Raw genomic sequence first — 23,102 nt, forward strand, 5'->3', positions numbered from 1 at the left:
CTCAAGTCCCTCAATTTCAGCCAGAAATTACCTGAAATTACAGAAAAACACACAAACTCATAGTAAAGTCCAGAAATATGAATTTAACATAAAAACTAATGAAAACATCCCTAAAAGTAGCTTGAACTTACTAAAAACTACCTAAAAACAATGCCAAAAAACGTATAAATTATCCGCTCATCACAACACCAAACTTAAATTGTTGCTTGTCCCCAAGCAACTGAAAATAAATTAGGATAAAAAGAAGAGAATATACTGTGAATTCCAGAATATCAATGAATATTAATTATAATTAGATGAGCGGGACTTGTAGCTTTTTGCTTCTGAATAGTTTTGGCATCTCACTTTTTCCCTTGAAGTTTAGAATGATTGGCTTCTCTTAGGAACTTAGAATTTTGGATAGTGTTATTGACTTTCCTAGTTAAGCATGTTGATTCTTGAACAAAGCTACTTATGAGTCTTGGCCGTGGCCCTAAGCATTTTGTTTTCCAGTATAACCACCGGATACAAAAATGCCACAAACACATAACTGGGTGAACCTTTTCAGATTGTGACTCAGCTTTGCTGAAGTCCCCAGTTAGAGGTGTCCAGAGCTCTTAAGCACACTCTTTTTTTGCTTTGGATCACGACTTTAACCACTCAGTCTCAAGCTTTTCACTTGGACCTTCATGACACAAGCACATGGTTAGGGACAGCTTGATTTAGCCGCTTAGGCCTAGATTTTATTTCCTTGGGCCCTCCTATCCATTGATGCTCAAAGCCTTGGATCCTTTTTACCCTTGCCTTTTGGTTTTAAGGGCTATTAGCTTTTTTTGCTTGCTTTTTCTTTTTCTTTCTATTTTTTTCGCCATTTTTTTTTCACAAGCTTTCTTTTTTCACTGCTTTTTCTGGCTTCAAGAATCAATTTCATGAATTTTCAGATCATCAATAACATTTCTCCTTGTTCATCATTCTTTCAAGAGCCAACAATTTTAACATTCATAAACAACAAGATCAAAAGACATATGCACTGTTCAAGCATTCATTCAGAAAACAAAAGTATTGTCACCACATCAATATAATTAAATTAATTTCAAGGACAATTTTCAAAATTCATGTACTTCTTGTTCTTTTGAATTAAAACATTTTTCATTTAAGAGAGGTGAAGGATTAATGGATTTTATTCATAGCTTTAAGACATGGTTACTACATACTAATGATCATGAAGTAGAGACACAAAATATAGATAAACATAACATAGGAACCGAAAAACAGAAAGAAATAAGAACAAGGAATGAATCCACCTTAGTGGCGTCTTCTTCTTGAAGGACCAACAATGTCCTTAAGCTCTTCTATGTCTCTTCCTTGCCTTTGTTGCTCCTCCCTCATTGCTCTTTGATCTTCTCTTATTTCTTGGAGAATGATGGAGTGCTCATGATGTTCCACCCTTAATTGTTCCACATTGTGGCTCAAACCTTCTAAGGAAGTGTTGAGTTGTTCCCAATAGTTGTTGGGAGGAAAGTGCATCCCTTGAGGTATCTTAGGGATTTCTTGATGATGAGCTTCCTCATGCATCTCTTGAGAACCGTGGAGGGTCTCTCTTGCTTGCTCCATCCTCTTCTTGGTGATGGGCTTATCCTCTTCAATTGAGATGTCTCCTTCTATGATAACTCCAACTGAGTAACATAGATGGCAAATAAGGTGAGGAAATGCTAGCCTTGCCAAGGTGGAGGGCTTTTCGGCTATTTTGTAGATTTCATTGGAGATGACCTCATGAACTTCTACTTCCTCTCCAATCATGATGCTATAAATCATGATGGCCCGATCCACAGTAACTTCAGATCGGTTGCTAGTGGGAATGATGGAGCGTTGAATGAACTCCAACCATCCTCTAAGCACAGGCTTGAGGTCCAGTCTTCTTAGTTGGACTGGCTTGCCTTTGGAGTCTCTCTTCCATTGAGCTCCTTCCACACATATGTCCATAAGGACTTGGTCCAACTTTTGATTAAAGTTGACCCTTCTAGTGTAGGGGCGTTCATCTCCTTGCATCATGGGCAAGTGGAATGCCAATCTCACATTCTCCGGACTAAAATCTAAGTATTTCCCCCGAACCATTGTGAGATAATTCTTTGGACTCTGGTTCATACTTTGATCATGGTTCCTAGTGATCCATGCATTGGCATAGAACTCTTGAACCATTAAGATTTCGACTTGTTGCATGGGGTTCGTTAGGACTTCCAACCTCTTCTTCGGATTTCATGTCGGATCTCTGGATACTCATTTTTCTTGAGCTTGAAAGGGACCTCAGGGATCACCTTCTTCTTTGCCACAACATCATAGAAGCGGTCTTGATGGCTATTGGAGATGCATCTTTCCATCTCCCATGACTCGGAGGTGGAAGCTTTTGTCTTCCCTTTTCCTTTTCTAGAGGATTCTCCGGCCTTAGGTGCTGGTGCACGAAATTGTGATCAATACTTTTCACAACTCAAATAATCCCCGGTAATGAATCCAAAAACTTGGTGTTCAATACCATGGCATAAACACAACTTCGCACAACTAACCAGCAAGTGCACTGGGTCGTCCAAGTAATAAACCTTACGCGAGTAAGGGTCGATCCCACGGAGATTGTTGGTATGAAGCAAGCTATGGTCACCTTGTAAATCTTAGTCAGGCAGACTCAAATGGGTATAGTGATATACGAATAAAACATAAAGATAAAGATAGAGATACTTATGCAATTCATTGGTAGGAATTTCAGATAAGCGTATGAAGATGCTTGGTCCCTTCCGTCTCTCTGCTTTCCTACTGTCTTCATCCAATCCTTCTTACTCCTTTCCATGGCAAGCTTATGGAAGGGTTTCACCGTTGTCAGTGGCTACCTCCCATCCTCTCAGTGGAAATGTTCAACGCACCCTGTCACGGCACGGCTATCCATCTGTCGGTTCTCGATCAGGCCGGAATAGAATCCAGTGATTCTTTTGCGTCTGTCACTAATGCCCCGCCTTCAGGAGTTTGAAGCACGTCACAGTCATTCAATCATTGAATCCTACTCAGAATACCACAGACAAGGTTAGACCTTCCGGATTCTCTTGAATGCCGCCATCAGTTCTTGCCTATACCACGAAGACTCTGATCTCACGGAATGGCTGGCTCGTTTGTCAGGCGAGCACTCGGTTGTCAGGCGATCAACCATGCATCGTGTATCAGAAATCCAAGAGATATTCACCCAATCTAAGGTAGAACGGAGGTGGTTGTCAGTCACACGTTCATAGGTGAGAATGATGATGAGTGTCACGGATCATCACATTCATCAAGTTGAAGAACAAGTGATATCTTCGACAAAGAACAAGCAGAATTGAATAGAAGAACAATAGTAATTGCATTAATACTCGAGGTACAGCAGAGCTCCACACCTTAATCTATGGTGTGTAGAAACTCCACCGTTGAAAACACATAAGAACAAGGTCTAGGCATGGCCGAATGGCCAGCCTCCCAAAGTTATCAAAAGATCTAAAGAACAAAAGATTCCAAAGATCAGAAGATGAAAATACAATAGTAAAAGGTCCTATATATAGAGAACTAGTAGCCTAGGGTGTACAGAGATGAGTAAATGACATAAAAATCCACTTCCGGGCCCACTTGGTGTGTGCTTGGGCTGAGCAATGAAGCATTTTTCGTGTAGAGACTCTTCTTGGAGTTAAACGCCAGCTTTTGTGCTAGTTTGGGCGTTTAACTCCCATTTTGGTGCCAGTTCCGGCGTTTAACGCTGGGAAATCTGAGGGTGACTTTGAACGCCGGTTTGGGCCATCAAATCTTGGGCAAAGTATCGACTATCATATATTGCTGAAAAGCCCAGGATGTCTACTTTCCAACGCCGTTGAGAGCGCGCCAATTGAGCTTCTGTAGCTCCAGAAAATCCACTTCGAGTGCAGGGAGGTCAGAATCCAACAGCATCTGCAGTCCTTTTCAGTCTCTAAATCAGATTTTTTCTCAGGTCCCTCAATTTCAGCCAGAAAATACCTGAAATCACAGAAAAATATACAAACACATAGTAAAGTCCAGAAAAGTGAATTTTAACTAAAAACTAATAAAAATATACTAAAAACTAAACCAAATATACTAAAAACATACTAAAAACAATGCCAAAAAGCGTACAAATTATCCGCTCATCACAACACCAAACTTAAATTGTTGCTTGTCCCCAAGCAACTGAAAATCAAATAAGATAAAAAGAAGAGAATATGCAATGAACTCCAAAAACATCTATGAAGATCAGTATTAATTAGATGAGCGGTGCTTTTAGCTTTTTGCCTCTGAACAGTTTTGGCATCTCACTTTATCCTTTGAAATTCAGAATGATTGGCTTCTTTAGGAACTCAGAATCCAGATAGTGTTATTGATTCTCCTAGTTAAGTATGATGATTCTTGAACACAGCTACTTATTGAGTCTTGGCTGTGGCCCAAAGCACTCTGTCTTCCAGTATTACCACCGGATACATACATGCCACAGACACATAATTGGGTGAACCTTTTCAGATTGTGACTCAGCTTTGCTAGAGTCCCCAATTAGAGGTGTCCAGGGTTCTTAAGCACACTCTTTTTGCCTTGGATCACAACTTTATTTCTTTCTTTTTCTTTCTTTTTCTCTTTCTCCTTTTTTTGTTTTTTTTTTTTTGTATTCACCGCTTTTTCTTGCTTCAAGAATCATTTTTATGATTTTTCAGATCCTCAGTAACATGTCTCCTTTTTCATCATTCTTTCAAGAGCCAACAATTTTAACATTCATGAACAACAAATTCAAAAGACATATGCACTGTTCAAGCATACATTCAGAAAACAAAAAGTATTGTCACCACATCAAACTAATTAAGCTAGTTTTAAAGATGAATTTGAAATCCTGTACTTCTTGTTCTTTTGTGATAAAAACAGTTTTCTTTTAAGAAAGGTGATGGATTCATAGGACATTCATAACTTTAAGGCATAGACACTAAGACATTAATGATCATAAGACACAAACATAGACAAACATAAGCATGAAAATTTCAAAAAAAAGAAAAACAAAGAACAAGGACATTAAAGAACGGGTCCACCTTAGTGATGGCGGCTTGTTCTTCCTCTTGAAGATCCTATGGAGTGCTTGAGCTCCTCAATGTCTCTTCCTTGTCTTTGTTGCTCCTCTCTCATGATTCTTTGATCTTCTCTAATTTCATGAAGGAGAATGGAGTATTCTTGGTGCTCCACCCTTAATTGTCCCATGTTGGAACTCAATTCTCCTAGGGAGGTGTTGATTTGCTCCCAATAGTTTTGTGGAGGAAAGTGCATCCCTTGAGGCATCTTAGGGACTTCATGAGGAGGAGGATCTCTTGTTTGCTCCATCCTTTTCTTAGTGATGGGCTTGAGGTCATGCCTTCTCAGTTGAACTGGCTTCCCTCTTGAATTTCTCTTCCATTGGGCGTCCTCTTCACAGATATCTATGAGGACTTGGTCTAACCTTTTGATCAAAGTTGACCCTTCTTCATGGCCACAACTTCATAGAAGTGGTCTCGATGCACCCTTGAGATGAATCTCTCCATCTCTCATGACTCGGAGGTAGAAGCTTTTGCCTTCCCTTTCCTCTTTCTAGAGGTTTCTCCGGCCTTGGATGCCATAAATGGTTATGTAAAAACAAAAAGCAATGCTTTTACCACACCAAACTTAAAAGGTTTGCTCGTCCTCGAGCAAAAGAAGAAAGAAGAGAGTAGAAGAAGAAGAAATGAGGAAGAAGGGAATGGCGTTGTGTTCGGCCAAAGAGGGGGAGAAGTGGTGTTTAGGTTGTGTGAAAATGAAGGGGTGAAGAAGGGTCTATATAGGAGAGGGGGGCTCATGGTTCGGTCATGTATGGGTGGGTTTTTGGGGAAGAGGTGTTGAGGTGATTGGTGAATGGGTGAAGAAGAGAGAGAGCGGTGGGGTTGGTGGGGATCCTATGGGGTCCACAGATCCTGAGGTGTCAAGGAAAAGTCATCCCTGCACCAAATGGCATTCAAAATCATGTTTTGAGCCAATTCTGGCGTTAAACGCCCAGAATGGTGCCAGACTGGGCGTTAAACGCCCATCTGCTAACCTTACTGGCGTTTAAACGCCAGTAGGTTCTTCCTCCAAGGTGTGCTGTTTTTCTTCCTGTTTTTCATTCTGTTTTTGCTTCTTCAATTGATTTTGTGACTTCTCATGATCATCAACCTACAGAAAACATAGAATAACAAAGAAAAATATATAAAATATAACATTGGGTTGCCTCCCAACAAGCGCTTCTTTAATGTCATTAGCTTGACAGATGGCTCTCATGGAGCCTCACATTTTCTCAGAGCAATGTTGGAACCTCCCAACACCAAACTTAGAGTTTGAATGTGGGGGTTCAACACCAAACTTATAGTTTGGTTGTGGCCTCCCAACACCAAACTTAGAGTTTGACTGTGGGAGCTCTGTTTGACTTTGATTTGAGAGAAGCTCTTCATGCTCCCTCTCCATGGTGACAGAGGGATATCCTTGAGCCTTAAACACAAAGGATTCTTCATTCACTTGAATGATCAGTTCACCTCTATCAACATCAATCACAGCCTTTGCTGTGGCTAGGAAGGGTCTGCCAAGGATGATGGATTCATCCATGCACTTCCCAGTTTCTAGGACTATGAAATCAGCAGGGATGTGATGGTCTTCAATCTTCACCAAAACATCCTCTACAAGTCCATGAGCTTGTTTTCTTGAGTTGTCTGCCATCTCTAATGAGATTCTTGCAGCTTGCACTTCAAAGATCCCTAGCTTCTCCATTACAGAGAGAGGCATGAGGTTTACACTTGACCCTAAGTCACACAGAGCCTTGTTGAAGGTCATGGTGCCTATGGTACAAGGTATGGAGAACTTCCCAGGGTCCTGCCTCTTTTGAGGTAATTTCTGCCTAGACAAGTCATCCAATTCTTTGGTGAACAAAGGGGGTTCATCCTCCCAAGTCTCATTTCCAAATAACTTGTCATTTAGCTTCATGATTGCTCCAAGGTATTTAGCAACTTGCTCTTCAGTGACATACTCATCCTCTTCAGAGGAAGAATACTCATCAGAGCTCATGAAAGGCAGAAGTAAGTCCAATGGAATCTCTATGGTCTCATTTTGAGCCTCAGATTCCCATGGTTCCTCATTGGGGAACTCAGTGGAGGTCAGTGGACGCCCATTGAGGTCTTCCTCAGTGGCGTTCACTTCCTCTCCTTCCTCTCCAAATTCAGCCATGTTGATGGCCTTGCACTCTCCTTTTGGATTTTCTTCTGTATTGCTTGGGAGAGTACTAGGAGGGAGTTCAGTAATTTTCTTGCTCAGCTGTCCCACTTGTGCCTCCAAATTCCTAATGGAGGACCTTGTTTCAGTCATGAAACTTTGAGTGGTTTTGATTAGATCAGAGACCATAGTTGCTAAGTCAGAGGGGTTCTGCTTAGAATTCTCTGTCTGTTGCTGAGAAGATGATGGAAAAGGCTTGCCATTGCTAAACCTGTTTCTTCCACCATTATTGTTGTTGAAACCTTGTTGAGGTCTCTGTTGATCCTTCCATGAGAAATTTGGATGATTTCTCCATGAAGAATTATAGGTGTTTCCATAGGGTTCTCCCAGGTAATTCACCTCTTCCATTGAAGGGTTCTCAGGATCATAAGCTTCTTCTTCAGATGAAGCATCCTTAGTACTGCTTGGTGCATTTTGCATTCCAGACAGACTTTGAGAAATCAAATTGACTTGTTGAGTCAATATCTTGTTCTGAGCCAGAATGGCATTCAGAGTATCAATCTCAAGAACTCCTTTCTTCTGACTAGTCCCATTGTTCACAGGATTCCTTTCAGAAGTGTACATGAATTGGTTATTTGCAACCATTTCAATTAGCTCTTGAGCTTCTGTAGGCGTCTTCTTCAGATGAAGAGATCCTCCAGCAGAGCTATCCAAAGACATCTTGGATAGTTCAGAGAGACAATCATAAAAAATACCTATGATGCTCCATTCAGAAAGCATGTCAGAAGGACATTTTCTGATCAACTGTTTGTATCTTTCCCAAGCTTCATAGAGGTATTCTCCATCCTTCTGTCTGAAGGTTTGGACTTCCACTCTAAGCTTACTCAATTTTTGAGGTGGAAAGAACTTTGCCAAGAAGGCATTGACTAGCTTTTCCCATGAGTCCAGGCTTTCTTTAGGTTGTGAGTCCAACCATGTCCTAGCTTTGTCTCTTACAGCAAAAGGGAATAGCATAAGTCTGTAGACCTCAGGGTCAACCCCATTAGTCTTGACAGTGTCACAGATTTGCAAGAATTCAGCTAAGAACTGATGAGGATCTTCCAATGGAAGTCCATGGAACTTGCAATTCTGTTGCATTAGAGAAACTAATTGAGGCTTAAGCTCAAAGTTGTTTGCTCCAATGGCAGGGATAGAGATGCTTCTCCCATAGAAGTCGGGAGTAGGTGCAGTAAAGTCACCCAGCACCTTCCTTGCATTGTTTGCATTGTTGTTGTTTTCGGCTGCCATGTCTTCTTCTTTGAAGATTTCTGTTAGGTCCTCTACAGAGAGTTGTGCCTTAGCTTCTCTTAGCTTTCGCTTCAAGGTCCTTTCAGGTTCAGGATCAGCTTCAACAAGAATGCCTTTGTCTTTGTTCCTGCTCATATGAAAGAGAAGAGAACAAGAAAATATGGAATCATCTATGTCACAGTATAGAGATTCCTTGAGGTGTCAGAGGAACAGAATAATAGAAGAAAGAGGTAGAAGAATTCGAACTTAGTCAGATAGAGTTCGAATTGTGCATTGAGGAGGAGTGGTACTCCATAAATAGAAGGATGTGAGAAGAGAGGAAGAAATTTTCGAAAATTAATTAAAAAGATTTTAAAAACATTTTGAAAAACTTTAATTTAATTTTCGAAAATCAAGAGTGAGAAAAAGATCAAGTAATTTTTTTGAAAGAGATTTGAAATTAGAAATTAAAAAGATATGATTGAGAATTGTTTTGAAAAAGATTTGATTAAAAAAGATTTGATTGAAAAGTTATGGTTTTAAAAAGATATGATTGAAAAACAATTTTTTAAAAAGATTTGATTTTAAAAATTAATGACTTGCCTAACAAGAAAAGATATGATTCAAACATTAAACCTTTCTCAACAGAAAAGGCAACATACTTGAAATGTTCAATCAAATCATTAATTGTTAGCAAGTATCTTTGAGAAAGGAAAGAAATTGATTTTGAAAATATTTGATTGAAAAGATATGATTTGAAAAAGATTTGATTTTGAAAAACTTTGAAAACTTGAAAAAAAATTGATTTTGAAAACAAAATCCTCCCCCTTGTGCCATCCTGGCGTTAAACGCCCAGAATGGTGCACATTCTGGCGTTTAACGCCCAATGCACTACCTTTTTGGGCGTTAAACGCCCAACCAGGCACCCAGGCTGGCGTTTAAACGCCAGTCTGTCCTTCTTCACTGGGCGTTTTGAACGCCCAGCTTTTTCTGTGTAATTCCTCTGCTGCATGTTCTGAATCTTCAGTTCCCTGTACTATTAACTTGAAAATAGAACCAAGATCAAATAAACAATGCATGCAAGACACCAAACTTAAAATTAGACACTAGACTCAAACAAGAAACATAAAATCTTTTTTTTTTTGGTTTTTATGGTTTTGTAAATTTTTTTTGTGTTTTTTTTTCGAAAATTATATGAAAATAGAAAATAAAAGTTTCAGAATTCTTAATTTGAATTCCAGGAATCATTGCAATGCTAGTCTAAGACTCCAGTCCAGGAATTAGACATGGCTTCACAGCCAGCCAAGCTTTCAAAGAAAGCTTCAGTCCAAAACACTAGACATGGCCAATGGCCAGCCAAGCCTTAGCAGATCATTGCTCTAATAGCAAGATTGATAGAAATCAACAAGCTCTTGTGATGATAAGTTGAAACCTCGGTCCAATAAGATTAGACATGGCTTCTCATCCAGCCAGATTTCAACAGATCATCATGAAACTCTAGAATTCATTTTTAAAGAAATTCTGAAAAATACCTAATCTAAGCAACAAGATGAACCGTTAGTTGTCCATACACGAAACAATCCCCGGCAACGGCGCCAAAAACTTGGTGCACGAAATTGTGATCAATACTTTTCACAACTCAAATAATCCCCGGTAATGAATCCAAAAACTTGGTGTTCAATACCATGGCATAAACACAACTTCGCACAACTAACCAGCAAGTGCACTGGGTCGTCCAAGTAATAAACCTTACGCGAGTAAGGGTCGATCCCACGGAGATTGTTGGTATGAAGCAAGCTATGGTCACCTTGTAAATCTTAGTCAGGCAGACTCAAATGGGTATAGTGATATACGAATAAAACATAAAGATAAAGATAGAGATACTTATGCAATTCATTGGTAGGAATTTCAGATAAGCGTATGAAGATGCTTGGTCCCTTCCGTCTCTCTGCTTTCCTACTGTCTTCATCCAATCCTTCTTACTCCTTTCCATGGCAAGCTTATGGAAGGGTTTCACCGTTGTCAGTGGCTACCTCCCATCCTCTCAGTGGAAATGTTCAACGCACCCTGTCACGGCACGGCTATCCATCTGTCGGTTCTCAATTAGGCCGGAATAAAATCCAGTGATTCTTTTGCGTCTGTCACTAACGCCCCGCCTTCAGGAGTTTGAAGCACGTCACAGTCATTCAATCATTGAATCCTACTCAGAATACCACAGACAAGGTTAGACCTTCCGGATTCTCTTGAATGCCGCCATCAGTTCTTGCCTATACCACGAAGACTCTGATCTCACGGAATGGCTGGCTCGTTTGTCAGGCGAGCACTCGGTTGTCAGGCGATCAACCATGCATCGTGTATCAGAAATCCAAGAGATATTCACCCAATCTAAGGTAGAACGGAGGTGGTTGTCAGTCACACGTTCATAGGTGAGAATGATGATGAGTGTCACGGATCATCACATTCATCAAGTTGAAGAACAAGTGATATCTTGGACAAAGAACAAGCGGAATTGAATAGAAGAACAATAGTAATTGCATTAATACTCGAGGTACAGCAGAGCTCCACACCTTAATCTATAGTGTGTAGAAAATCCACCGTTGAAAATACATAAGAACAAGGTCTAGGCATGGCCGAATGGCCAGCCTCCCAAAGTGATCAAAAGATCTAAAGAACAAAAGATTCCAAAGATCAGAAGATGAAAATACAATAGTAAAAGGTCCTATATATAGAGAACTAGTAGCCTAGGGTGTACAGAGATGAGTAAATGACATAAAAATCCACTTCCGGGCCCACTTGGTGTGTGCTTGGGCTGAGCAATGAAGCATTTTTTGTGTAGAGACTCTTCTTGGAGTTAAACGCCAGCTTTTGTGCTAGTTTGGGCGTTTAACTCCCATTTTGGTGCCAGTTCCGGCGTTTAACGCTGGGAAATCTGAGGGTGACTTTGAACGCCGGTTTGGGCCATCAAATCTTGGGCAAAGTATGAACTATCATATATTGCTGGAAAGCCCAGGATGTCTACTTTCCAACGCCGTTGAGAGCGCGCCAATTGGGCTTCTGTAGCTCCAGAAAATCCACTTCGAGTGCAGGGAGGTCAGAATCCAACAGCATCTGCAGTCCTTTTTAGTCTCTAAATCAGATTTTTGCTCAGGTCCCTTAATTTCAGCCAGAAAATACCTGAAATCACAGAAAAACACACAAACTCATAGTAAAGTCCAGAAAAGTGAATTTTAACTAAAAACTAATAAAAATATACTAGAAACTAAACCAAATATACTAAAAACATACTAAAAACAATGCCAAAAAGCGTACAAATTATCCGCTCATCAGGTGCCATTGATGGTAATGGAAAAACAAAAAGCTTATACTTTTACCACACCAAACATAAAATATTGCTCGCCCTCGAGCAAGGGAAGAAAGAAGAGAAGAAGAAGAGGAAGAAGAAAATGGAGGAGAGTGAGGGGAGATGGATTCGGCCAAGGATAGTAGAGGGGGTAGTGTTGTGTGAAAATGAAGTAGAATGGAAGGGTATATATAGGGAGAGGGGAGAGGGTAGGTTCGGCCATTTAGGGTGGGATTAGGTGGGAAAATGTTTTTGAATTTTGAAGGTAGGTGGGGTTTATGGGGAAGAGTGGATGGATGTGAGTGGTGAATAAGTTATTGGGAAGAGAGATTGAGGTGATTGGTGAAAGGTTTTTAGGAAGTGTGACATGGGGAAGAGTAAAATAGGATTAGGAGGTAAGGTGGGAATATAGTAGGTGGGGATCCTGTGGGGTCCACAGATCCTGAGGTGATCCTGTGGGGTCCACAGATCCTGAGGTGTCAAGGAATTCTATCCCTGCACCAAATAGGCATGTAAAATGCCTTTGCACACTATTATGGCGTTTAAACGCCGAGTGGTGTACGTTCTGGGCGTTCAACGCCCATGTAAAGCATGTTTCTGGCGTTGAACGCTAGTTTCATGCTTGTTACTGGCATTCAGCGCCAGCTTTTCTTCTAGGCACATTCCTGGCGTTCTGCGCCAGAATGTTGCTTATTTTTGGCATTCAGCGCCAGATTCATGCTCCGTTCTGGCGTTGAACGCCAGCCAGATGCTCCTTACTGGCGTTGAACGCCAGCCTGTGCTTCCTCCAGAGTGTGATTTTTCTTCTGCTATTTTTTATTCTGTTTTTAATTTTTATATTTTTTTCATGACTCCACATGATCATGTACCTAATAAAACACAAAATAAAAATAAAATAAAATAAAATAAAAATTAGATAAATAAAATTGGGTTGCCTCCCAACAAGCACTTCTTTAATGTCAATAGCTTGACAGTGGCTCTCATGGAGCCACAAGGTGATCAGGTCAATGTTGTATAGTCCGAACACCAAACTTAGAGTTTGGATATGGGGTCTTAACACCAAACTTAGAGTTTGGTTGTGGCCTCCCAACACCAAACTTAGAGTTTGACTGTGGGGGCTCTTCTTGACTCTGAACTAAGAGAAGCTCTTCATGCTTACTCTCTTTTGTCACAGAGGGATGGCCATGTGCCTTAAACACAATGTAGTCCCCATTCAATTGAAGGACTAATTCACCTCTGTTGACATCTATCACAGCTCCTGCTGTGGCTAGGAAAGGTCTTCCAAGGATGATGCATACATCTTCTTCCTTCCTAGTGTCTAAGATTATGAAATCAGCAGGGATGTAAAGGCCTTCAACCTTTACTAACACGTCCTCCACTATTCCATAAGCTTGTCTCAATGACTTGTCTGCCAATTGTAATGAGAACAAGGCAGGTTGTACCTCAATGATCCCCAGCTTCTCCATTACAGAGAGTGGCATAAGATTTATCCCTGACCCCAGATCACACAGAGCTTTTGCAAAGGTCATGGTGCCTATGGTACAAGGTATTAAGAACTTGCCAGGATCTTGTTTCTTTTGAGGTAGAATTTGCTGAATCCAGGTATCTAGTTCATTAATGAGCAAGGGAGGTTCACTTTCCCAAGTCTCATTACCAAACAACTTGGCATTCAGCTTCATGATAGCTCCTAAATATTGAGCAACCTGCTCTCCAGTCACATCTTCATCCTCTTCAGAGGAAGAATAGTCTTCAGAGCTCATGAATGGCAGAATGAGATTTAATGGAATCTCTATGGTCTCTATATGAGCCTCAGATTCCCTTGGATCCTTAATAGGAAACTCCTTCTTACTTGAGGGACGTCCCAGGAGGTCTTCCTCACTAGGATTTTTGTTCTCCTCCTCCCTTGTGCATTTGGCCATATTGATTATATCAATGGCCTTGCACTCTCCTTTTGGATTCTCTTCTGTATTGCTTGGGAGAATACTGCGAGGAGTTTCAATGACTTTCTTACTCAGCTGGCCCACTTGTGCCTCCAGATTTCTAATGGAGGATCTTGTTTCACTCATGAAACTGAAAGTGGCCTTTGACAGATCAGAGACTAGATTGGCTAAATTAGAAGTGTTTTGTTCAGAATTCTCTGTCTGTTGCTGAGAAGATGATGGGAAAGGCTTGCTATTGCTCAGCCTATTGCGTCCACCATTGTTAAAGCCTTGTTGAGGCTTTTGTTGATCCTTCCATGAGAAATTTGGATGATTTTTCCATGATGAGTTATAGGTGTTTCCATAAGGTTCACCCATGTAATTAACTTCTGCCATGGCAGGGTTCTCATGATCATAAGCTTCTTCAGAAGCTACCTCTTTAGTACTGTTGGATGCATGTTGCCATCCATTCATATTTTGAGTGATCATGTTGACCTGTTGAGTCAACACTTTGTTCTGAGCCAATATGGCATTCAGAGCATCAATTTCAAGAACTCCTTTCTTCTGATGTATCCCATTATTCACGAAATTCCTCTCAGAAGTGTACATGAATTGGTTGTTTGCAACCATGTCAATGAGTTCTTGAGCCTCTTTAGGCATTTTCTTTAGGTGAATAGATCCACCTGCAGAATGGTCCAATGACATTTTCGAAAATTCAGATAGACCATAATAGAATATATCTAATATGGTCCATTCTGAAAGCATGTCAGATGGACATGTTTTGGTCAGCTGCTTGTATCTTTCCCAAGCTTCATAGAAGGATTCACCATCTTTTTGTTTGAAGGTTTGAACATCCACTCTCAGCTTGCTCAGATTTAGAGGAGGAAAAAATTTATCCAAGAAGGCTGCGAGTAGCTTATCCCAAGAGTCCAGGCTATCCTTAGGTTGTGAATCCAACCATATTCTAGCTGTGTCTCTTATAGCAAAAGGGAAAAGCATGAGTCTATAGACTTCAAGATCAACTCCATTAGTCTTTACAGTCTCACAGATCTGCAAGAACTCAGTTAAAAACTGATAAGGATCTTCAGATGGAAGTCCATAAAACTTGCAGTTTTGTTGCATTAAAGCAACTAGTTGAGGCTTAAGCTCAAAATTATTGGCTCCAATGGCAGGAATGGAGATGCTTCTTCCATCAAATTTGGACGTTGGCTTTGTGAAGTCACCAAGCATTCTCCTTGCATTATTATTATTTTCAGCTGCCATCTCCTTCTCTTGTTCGAAAATTTCTGAAAGGTTGTTTCTGGATTGTTGTAATTTAGTTTCTCTTAGTTTTCTTTTCAAAGTCCTTTCAGGTTCAGGATCAATTTCAACAAGAGTGCCTTTTTCCCTGTTCCTGCTCATATGAAAGAGAAGAAAACAAGAAAAGAAGAGGAATCCTCTATGTCACAGTATAGAGATTCCTTTATGTTAGTAGAAGAAGAAAGGGAAGAAGGATGAAGAAGAGTGGGTTCGGATATTTGGATGGAGAGAGGTGAAGAGAAGTGTTAGTAATTAAATAATTAAATAGAATAAGAAAAGAGAGGGAGAATTTCGAAAATAATTTTGAAAAAGGGGTTAGTAATTTTCGAAAATTAAATATAAGATATAATTAAAATTAAAATTTAGAACAAAAAGAATTTTTTTAAAAAAAAAGAGGTGAGATATTTTCGAAAATTAGAGAGGGAAAGGTAGTTAGGTGGTTTTGAAAAAGATAAGAAACAAACAAAAAGTTAGTTAGTTGATTGAAAAAGATTTGAAATCAAATTTTAAAAAGATAAGAAGATAAGAAGTTAGATAAGATATTTTGAAATCAAATTTTGAAAAAGATAAAATTTTTGAAAAAGATATGATAAAAGATAAAAAGATTTAATTCAAAAATTTGAAATTACTTACTTCACAAACAAGAAATTACAAGATAAGATTCTAGAACTTAAAGATTGAACCTTTCTTAACAAGAAAGTAACAAACTTCAAATGTTTGAATTAATCACATTAATTGCTAGTAAATTTCGAAAATATGATATAAAGAATAGAAAAAGATTTCGAAAATAATTTAAAAAATATTTTTGAAATTTTCGAAAAATAGAAAAAAATGAAAAAGATATAATTTTTGAAAAATATTTTAAAAAGATAAGATTTTTAAATTTTTGAAAATTTGACTTGACTTGTAAGAAACAACTAATTTTGGAAATTTTTGACCAAGTCAACCCAAAATTTCAAAAATTTGGAGAGAAAAAAGGAAAAGATATATTTTTGATTTTTGAATTTTTACTGATGAGAGAGAAAAACAACAAAAATACTCAATGCATGAAATTTTTAGATCAAAACAATGAATGCATGCAAGAATGCTATGGATGTCAAGATGAACACTAAGAACACTTTGAAGATCATGATGAACATCAAGAACATAATTTTGAAAAAAAATTTGATGCAAAGAAAACATGCAAGACACCAAACTTAGAAATCTTTAATGCATGGACTCTAACAAACGAAAAATGCATATGAAAAACAACAAACAACACAAAACAAGAAAACATCAAGATTAAACAAGAGTACTTATCAAGAACAACTTGAAGATCATGAAGAACACTATGAATGCATCGAATTTTCGAAAAATGCAAAAATTTTTTTAAGCATGCAATTGACACCAAACTTAAAAGTTGACTAAAGACTTAAACAAGAAACACAAAATATATTTTTTTTATTGTTATGATTCTATGATTTTTTTGGATTTTTATTAATTTTTTTTCGAAAATAGAGTTTGAAAAAAACGAAAAATAAAAGAAAAATTTTGAAAAAGATTTTTGAAAAGAAAATTACCTAATCTGAGCAACAAGATGAACCGTCAGTTGTCCATACTTGAACAATCCCCGGCAACGGCGCCAAAAACTTGGTGGACGAAATTGTGATCAACAATAATGGCTCTTTGGCATGTGCCTAAAAACTAACTCAGCACTTTCTTTTCACAATTCCGTTCAACTTAACCAGCAAGTGTACTGGGTCATCCAAGTAATACCTTACGTGAGTAAGGGTCGATCCTACAGAGATTGTTGGTATGAAGCAAGCTATGGTCACCTTGTAAATCTCAGTTAGGCAGATTAAATTGGTTTATGGATTTTCGAATAATTAATAATAAATAGAAAATAAAAAGGGATAGAAATACTTATGTAAATCAATAGTGGGAATTTCGGATAGGCGTGTGGAGATGCTAGAATCCTTTCGAATCTCTACTTTCTTATTGCTTTCATCCAATCCTTCTTACTCCTTTCAATGGCAAGCTGTATGTAGGGCATCACCATCATCAATGGCTACTTTTAATCCTCTCGGGAAAATGGTCCTATGCGCTGTCACTGCACGGCTAATCGTCTAGAGGCACCACCCTTGTTGATAGCTACATCCCATCCTCTCAGTGAAAATGGTCCAAATGCTCTGTCACAGCACGGCTAATCATCTGTCGGTTCTCAATCTGGTTGGAGTAGAATCCATTGATTCTTTTGCGTTTGTCATCACACCCAGCCTTCAGGAGTTTGAAGCTCATCACAGTTATTCAATCCCGGGATCCTACTCGGAATACCACAGACAAGGTTAGACTTTCCAGATCCCCATGAATGCCGCCATCTATCTAGCTTATACCACGAAGATTCTGTTGGGGAATCTAAGAGATATGCGCCCGGCCTAAGGTAGAACGGAAGTGGTTGTCAGTCACGCGCGTTCATAGGTGAGAATGATGATGAGTGTCACGGATCATCACATTTATCAAAGTGTTGTGCAACGTATATCTTGGAATAAGAATAAAACAGAATTGAATAGAAAGTAATGGTATTTGTATTGATACTTGAGGTACAGCAGAGCTCCACACCCTTAATCTATGGTGTGCAGAAACTCCACCGTTGAAAATACATAAGTGAAAGGTTCAGGCATGGCCGAATGGCCAGCCCCCATGATCTGAGAATTAATCGTCCCAAGATGTCTAATACAATAGTATATTATCTTATTTATAATAGACTAGCTACTAGGGTTTACATGAGTAAGTTTTTGATGCATAAATCCACTTCCGGGGCCCACTTGGTGTATGCTTGGGCTGAGCTTGATCTATCCATGAGCTAAGGCTTTTCTTGGAGTTGAACTCCAAGTTATAACGTGTTTTGGGCGTTCAACTCCGGATCATGACGTGTTTCTGGCGTTTAACTCCAGACAGCAGCATGTACTTGGCGTTCAACGCCAAGTTACGTCGTCCATTTCCGAATAAAGTATGGACTATTATATATTGCTGGAAATCTCTGGATGTGTACTTTCCAACGCCGTTGAGAGCGCGCCATTTGGAGTTCTGTAGCTCCAGAAATCCATTTTGAGTGCAGGGAGGTCAGATTCCAACAGCATCAGCAGTCCTTTTGCCAGCCTTTTTTAGAGTTTTGCTCAAGTCCCTCAATTTCAGCCAGAAATTACTTAAAATTACAGAAAAACACACAAACTCATAGTAAAGTCCAGAAATGTGAATTTAACATAAAAACTAACGAAAACATCCCTAAAAGTAGCTTGAACTTACTAAAAACTACCTAAAAACAATGCCAAAAAGCGTATAAATTATCCGCTCATCAGATATTGAGAAGATTTATCACCTCAGTTGAAGTCTCCAATATTCTAGTTTGTTTCTGATGAGCGGATAATTTATACGCTTTTTGGCATTGTTTTTAGGTAGTTTTTAGCATGATCTAGTTACTTTTAGGGATGTTTTCATTAATTTTTATGCTAAATTCACATTTCTGGATTTTACTATGAGTTTGTGTATCTTTCTGTGATTTCAGGTATTTTCTGGCTGAAATTGACGGACCTGAGCAAAACTCTGATAGGAGGCTGACAAAGGACTGCTGATGCTGCTGGAATCTGACCTCCCTACACTTGAAATGGATTTTCTGGAGCTACAGAACTCCAAATGGAGCGCTCTGAACGGCATTGGAAAGTAGACATTCATGATTAGACGATGTAAACTGGCGCTCAACGCGAGTTCTATGCTGCATTCTGGAGTCAAACGCCAGAAACACGTCACGAACCAGAGTTGAACGCCCAAAACACGTTACGACTTGGCGTTCAACTCCAAGAGAAGCCTCAGCTCGTGGATAGATCAAGCTCAGCCAAACACACACCAAGTGGGCCCCGAAAGTAGATTTATGCATCAATTACTTACTTCTGTAAACCCTAGTAGCTAGTTTAGTATAAATAAAACTTTTTACCTTTGTATTATCCTGGATCCTGGATTGTATTTTTGATCCTGTGATCACGTTTTGGGGGCTGGCCTCTCGGCCATGCCTGAACCTTCATCACTTATGTATTTTCAACGGTGGAGTTTCTACACACCATAGATTAAGGATGTGGAGCTCTGCTGTACCTCGAGTTTCAATGCAATTACTACTATTTTCTATTCAATTCGATTTATTCCTGTTCTAAGATACCATTCGTACTTCAACCTGATGGATGTGATGATCTGTGACACTCATCATCATCCATCCTTATGAACGCGTGCCTGACAACCACTTCCGTTCTACAAGCGAGAGCTAGGATGCGTATCTCTTGGATTCCTGATACACGACGCATGGTTGCCCCTCGCCTGACAACTGAGCCTTCCATTCCATGAGATCAGAGTCTTCGTGGTATAAGCTAGAATTGATGGCGGCATTCATGAGAATCTGAAAAGTCTAAACCTTGTCTGTGGTATTCCGAGTAGGATTCTGGGATTGAATGACTGTGACGAGCTTCAAACTCGCGATTGTTGGGCGTGATGACAAACGCAAAAGAATCAAGGGTTTCTATTCCAACATGATCGAGAACCGACAGATGATTAGCCGTGTTGTGACAGAGCATTTGGACCATTTTCACTGAGAGGATGGGATGTAGTCATTGACAACAGTGATGCCCTACATACAGCTTGCCATAGAAAGTAGTGACAAAGATTGGATAAAAGCAGTAGGAAAGCAAAGATTCAGAAGGAACACAGCACCTCCATACACTTGTCTGAAATTCCCACTATTGAATTATATGAGTAACTATTTACTATTTTATTCCTTCGCGTATACTATAATTTCTTAATACAGTTGAATCCGCCTGACTGGGATTTACAAGATGACTATAGCTTGCTTCATACCAATAATCTTTATGGGATCGACCCTTACTCACGTAAGGTTTATTACTTGGACGACCCAGTACACTTGCTGGTTAGTTGAGCGGAGTTGTGACATAGTGTGATTCACGTTTGAGAGCACCAAGTCTTTGGAGCCATTGTTGATGATCACAATTTCGCCGACCAGTTTCCTTTGTCCTTTACTCTTCCATATCCTTAATTCTTGTTCAGAGTTACAATTTGATTATTTTTAGAATTTATTAATGCAAAGAACCATTTTTATTCTAATTAATTTTTAGTTATTATTTATTATGTCTTCCTTTTATTCCCTTCTTAATTCTGTGAAAGTTATATTCATGTTAATGGAGTAGTTTCTCAACTTGATTGGGAGTTGATTAAACGGAGAACCTTGAGTTGAATTACTCAAGTGTTAATCTTAACTGGGAGTTGTTGGCTGACTCTCTAGTCTCTGACTCTAATTCTTTCTTAGGAAAGGTTTAGGACGTGAGCGATAGGGTTAGTTGGTTAGTTACTTGACTTTCAATTATTATATAAGGGATGACCAAGTAGAACAACAACCTTTTATTATTACACTTGGGGAAATTCAACAAGGAAAGAACTTCCAATTAATCTCCTCCCGGTCAAGGCTTTTATTTGAATTGTATAAATTCTCTCGTTAATTTCCATTGCTTACATTTACTATTATTTATTTTTCTGTTTCTCAAACTCAAAAGAAAATCTCTTGGGAAACCTCTAATCAATAAAGAGCACTCTCTCTGTAACTCGTTGGGAGATAACCTGGGATTCATATTCCCATTATTTTAATTCTAGATTTTGTGACAACCCCTTTTTAAATTGATAAGCGGATTTTAGTCGGTTAAGAACTGTACTTGCAACGCTGTTTTCTCCATAAATTCTTAATCGGCAAATTTCTGCCACGCCAATTTTTGGCGCCGTTGCTGGGAGTTGCAACAGTGTGCTAATTTATTGGTTGGAATTTATTTATTTGCATTTTATTTTATTTTATTTTATTACTATGAGCTGTATGTTTCTTTCATTGAATGACGTGTTCACTACCTGATCCGAGCTTAGCCACATTTGATCCTGAAATCGAAAGAACTATTTCACGTATTAGGCTGGCTCGGCGTCGGTTAGCCTCTGAGGGCGGTGAAGTGGTTATTTCCAACTCACAATCTTATCTGAGAGCGAATCTGAAGTGCCATTTGAGGAGGAAACCAACTCCTCTACTACTGATTCAGTTGATTCACATGCAGATAACATGGCGAAGCCCAGGATGATCACTCTTCAGGAAGCTGGAGCTCCAGACTTTACACTGCAACCGTATCAAGTGCGTCACCCAAATTTGGCTACAGATTTTGAACTGAAGACTGCACTGATCAACTTGATACCCAAGTTTCATGGCTTACCTACTCAAGAGCCTATAAAGCACCTCAGGAATTTTCAGACAACCTGTTCTACTGTGAGGCATCATGGTGCAGATGAGACTTCTATTCTGCTAACCGCCTTCCCATTTTCTCTTGAGGGAAAGGTGAGAGAGTGGTACTACATTCAACCTGAAGTAGTTGTTACTAACTGGGACACGCTTAGAAGATAATTCTTAGAAAAATACTTTCCGGCTGAAGTTACTGATAGACTGAGGAAAGAAATTTCCATGATAATCAAGGCAAATCCGAGACTCTTTACAAATATGGGAGCACTTCAATAATCTCCTAGATGCATGCCCCCACCACATGATTGACAAGTTGGTGTTGATAAGCTACTTCACACAAGGCATAAAGCCTCGGGACAAGACTACATTGGATGGTGCAAGTAATGGTTCTCTGAAAAAGTACAAGACCACGGAGGAAGCGTGGCAACTGATCAGTGACCTAGGTAAGTCCGCTTGGAATCACAGGCACAGGAACAACCATCACAAGGCTGTGGCAGAGGTTTCCTCTAGTAATGAGACTACTGCTCTCACACAGAGTCTATGTGAGATGACCAACCTACTGAAGCAGATACATCTGAACCAGTAACAATCTCAACCCCCCTCACCATAACATAGTCAACAACTAGTTCCTCAGAGAGTATGCAGAATATGTGCTGATTATAATCATTATACTGATAAGTGTCCACAGCTCCAACATGAGGACAACACCTTGGCAGCGACCCACAATTTCTATGACCGCCCGAACTAGGGATACCATCAACAAGGCGGCAACTACAACCAAGGTGGAAACTACAATCACATTTGGCAAGACAACTCCAACCAGCGTTGGAGGGATAATTCCAACCAGGGATGGAGGGACAACTACAACAGAGGAGGCATAGACAATAATGGAAATCAGAGGTGGAACAACAATAACAACAGACAGCAGAACCAAAACCAGCCTTACAGAGCACTTCACCAAAGGCAGTCCCAGGTGTCTCAGAACAACCAGCAGCAGGCCCCTCAAATCACTTACCCCCCTTCTTCTTCTAATGATGAGATGCTTCGCACTATGACGCAAGGACACCAAGACATTCAGAATACAATTAACTCCTCCATAAATGGTCTTACTTCCACAATACAAGCTCTAATCTCTCAGATGGATTCACTAATTCCCTCCAACAATCAACCTTCAAGCTCTAGTGCAATTCCTTCTCAAACCTTACCCAACCCCAAAGGTGGCATTAACGCCATTACTTTGAGGTCCGGAACAACACTGCTAGAGAGGAGTCATGAGGAGCTAAGCTTCAAGGAAAACATTCAAGTGGAAGATATTGTTGAGGCCGAGGATGCTGAAGAAGAGGAGGAAGTACAAGACATAGTTGAGGAAGAAGTAACTCAACCAGAGAATGGCGCGCCAGAAGAAGCTAAAGCTCCCAGAGACGCCATTCCTATCCCCTTTCCACACCTTGCAAGGAAGTCCAGAAAGTAGATGGAACTCGATCCTAAAATGGTAGAAATCTTTAAGAAGGTTGAGGTAACTGTTCCCCTTTTTTATGTTATTCAGCAAGTACTTAAATATGCAAAGTTTCTGAAAGATTTATGCATGCATAAGGATAAAATTAATGAATTAGAAACTATCCCTTTAGGTAGTTCTATATCTGCTTTAATGGGGGGTATACCTGAAAAATGTAGTGACCCAGGTCCATGCATGGTTAACTGTACCATTGGAGGTATAATATTTTCTGACTGCATGTGTGATTTAGGAGCATGT

The 23,102-nt window shown here is 39.6% G+C and overlaps 2 non-coding genes across 2 annotated transcripts; both read left to right on the forward strand.

The window, feature by feature from the left end:
- Positions 1-7,995: 7,995 nt before the first annotated feature.
- On the forward strand, positions 7,996-8,103 carry LOC130932245 (small nucleolar RNA R71). Its single transcript, XR_009067404.1, has one exon. It is a non-coding gene; the product is annotated as a small nucleolar RNA R71 (small nucleolar RNA).
- Positions 8,104-14,505: 6,402 nt separating this feature from the next.
- Positions 14,506-14,613, forward strand: LOC130984018 (small nucleolar RNA R71). Its single transcript, XR_009087979.1, has one exon. It is a non-coding gene; the product is annotated as a small nucleolar RNA R71 (small nucleolar RNA).
- The last annotated feature ends 8,489 nt before the right edge of the window (positions 14,614-23,102 follow it).

Source organism: Arachis stenosperma, chromosome 5, assembly GCF_014773155.1.
Source record: "Arachis stenosperma cultivar V10309 chromosome 5, arast.V10309.gnm1.PFL2, whole genome shotgun sequence".
Taxonomy (NCBI): Eukaryota; Viridiplantae; Streptophyta; class Magnoliopsida; order Fabales; family Fabaceae; genus Arachis; species Arachis stenosperma.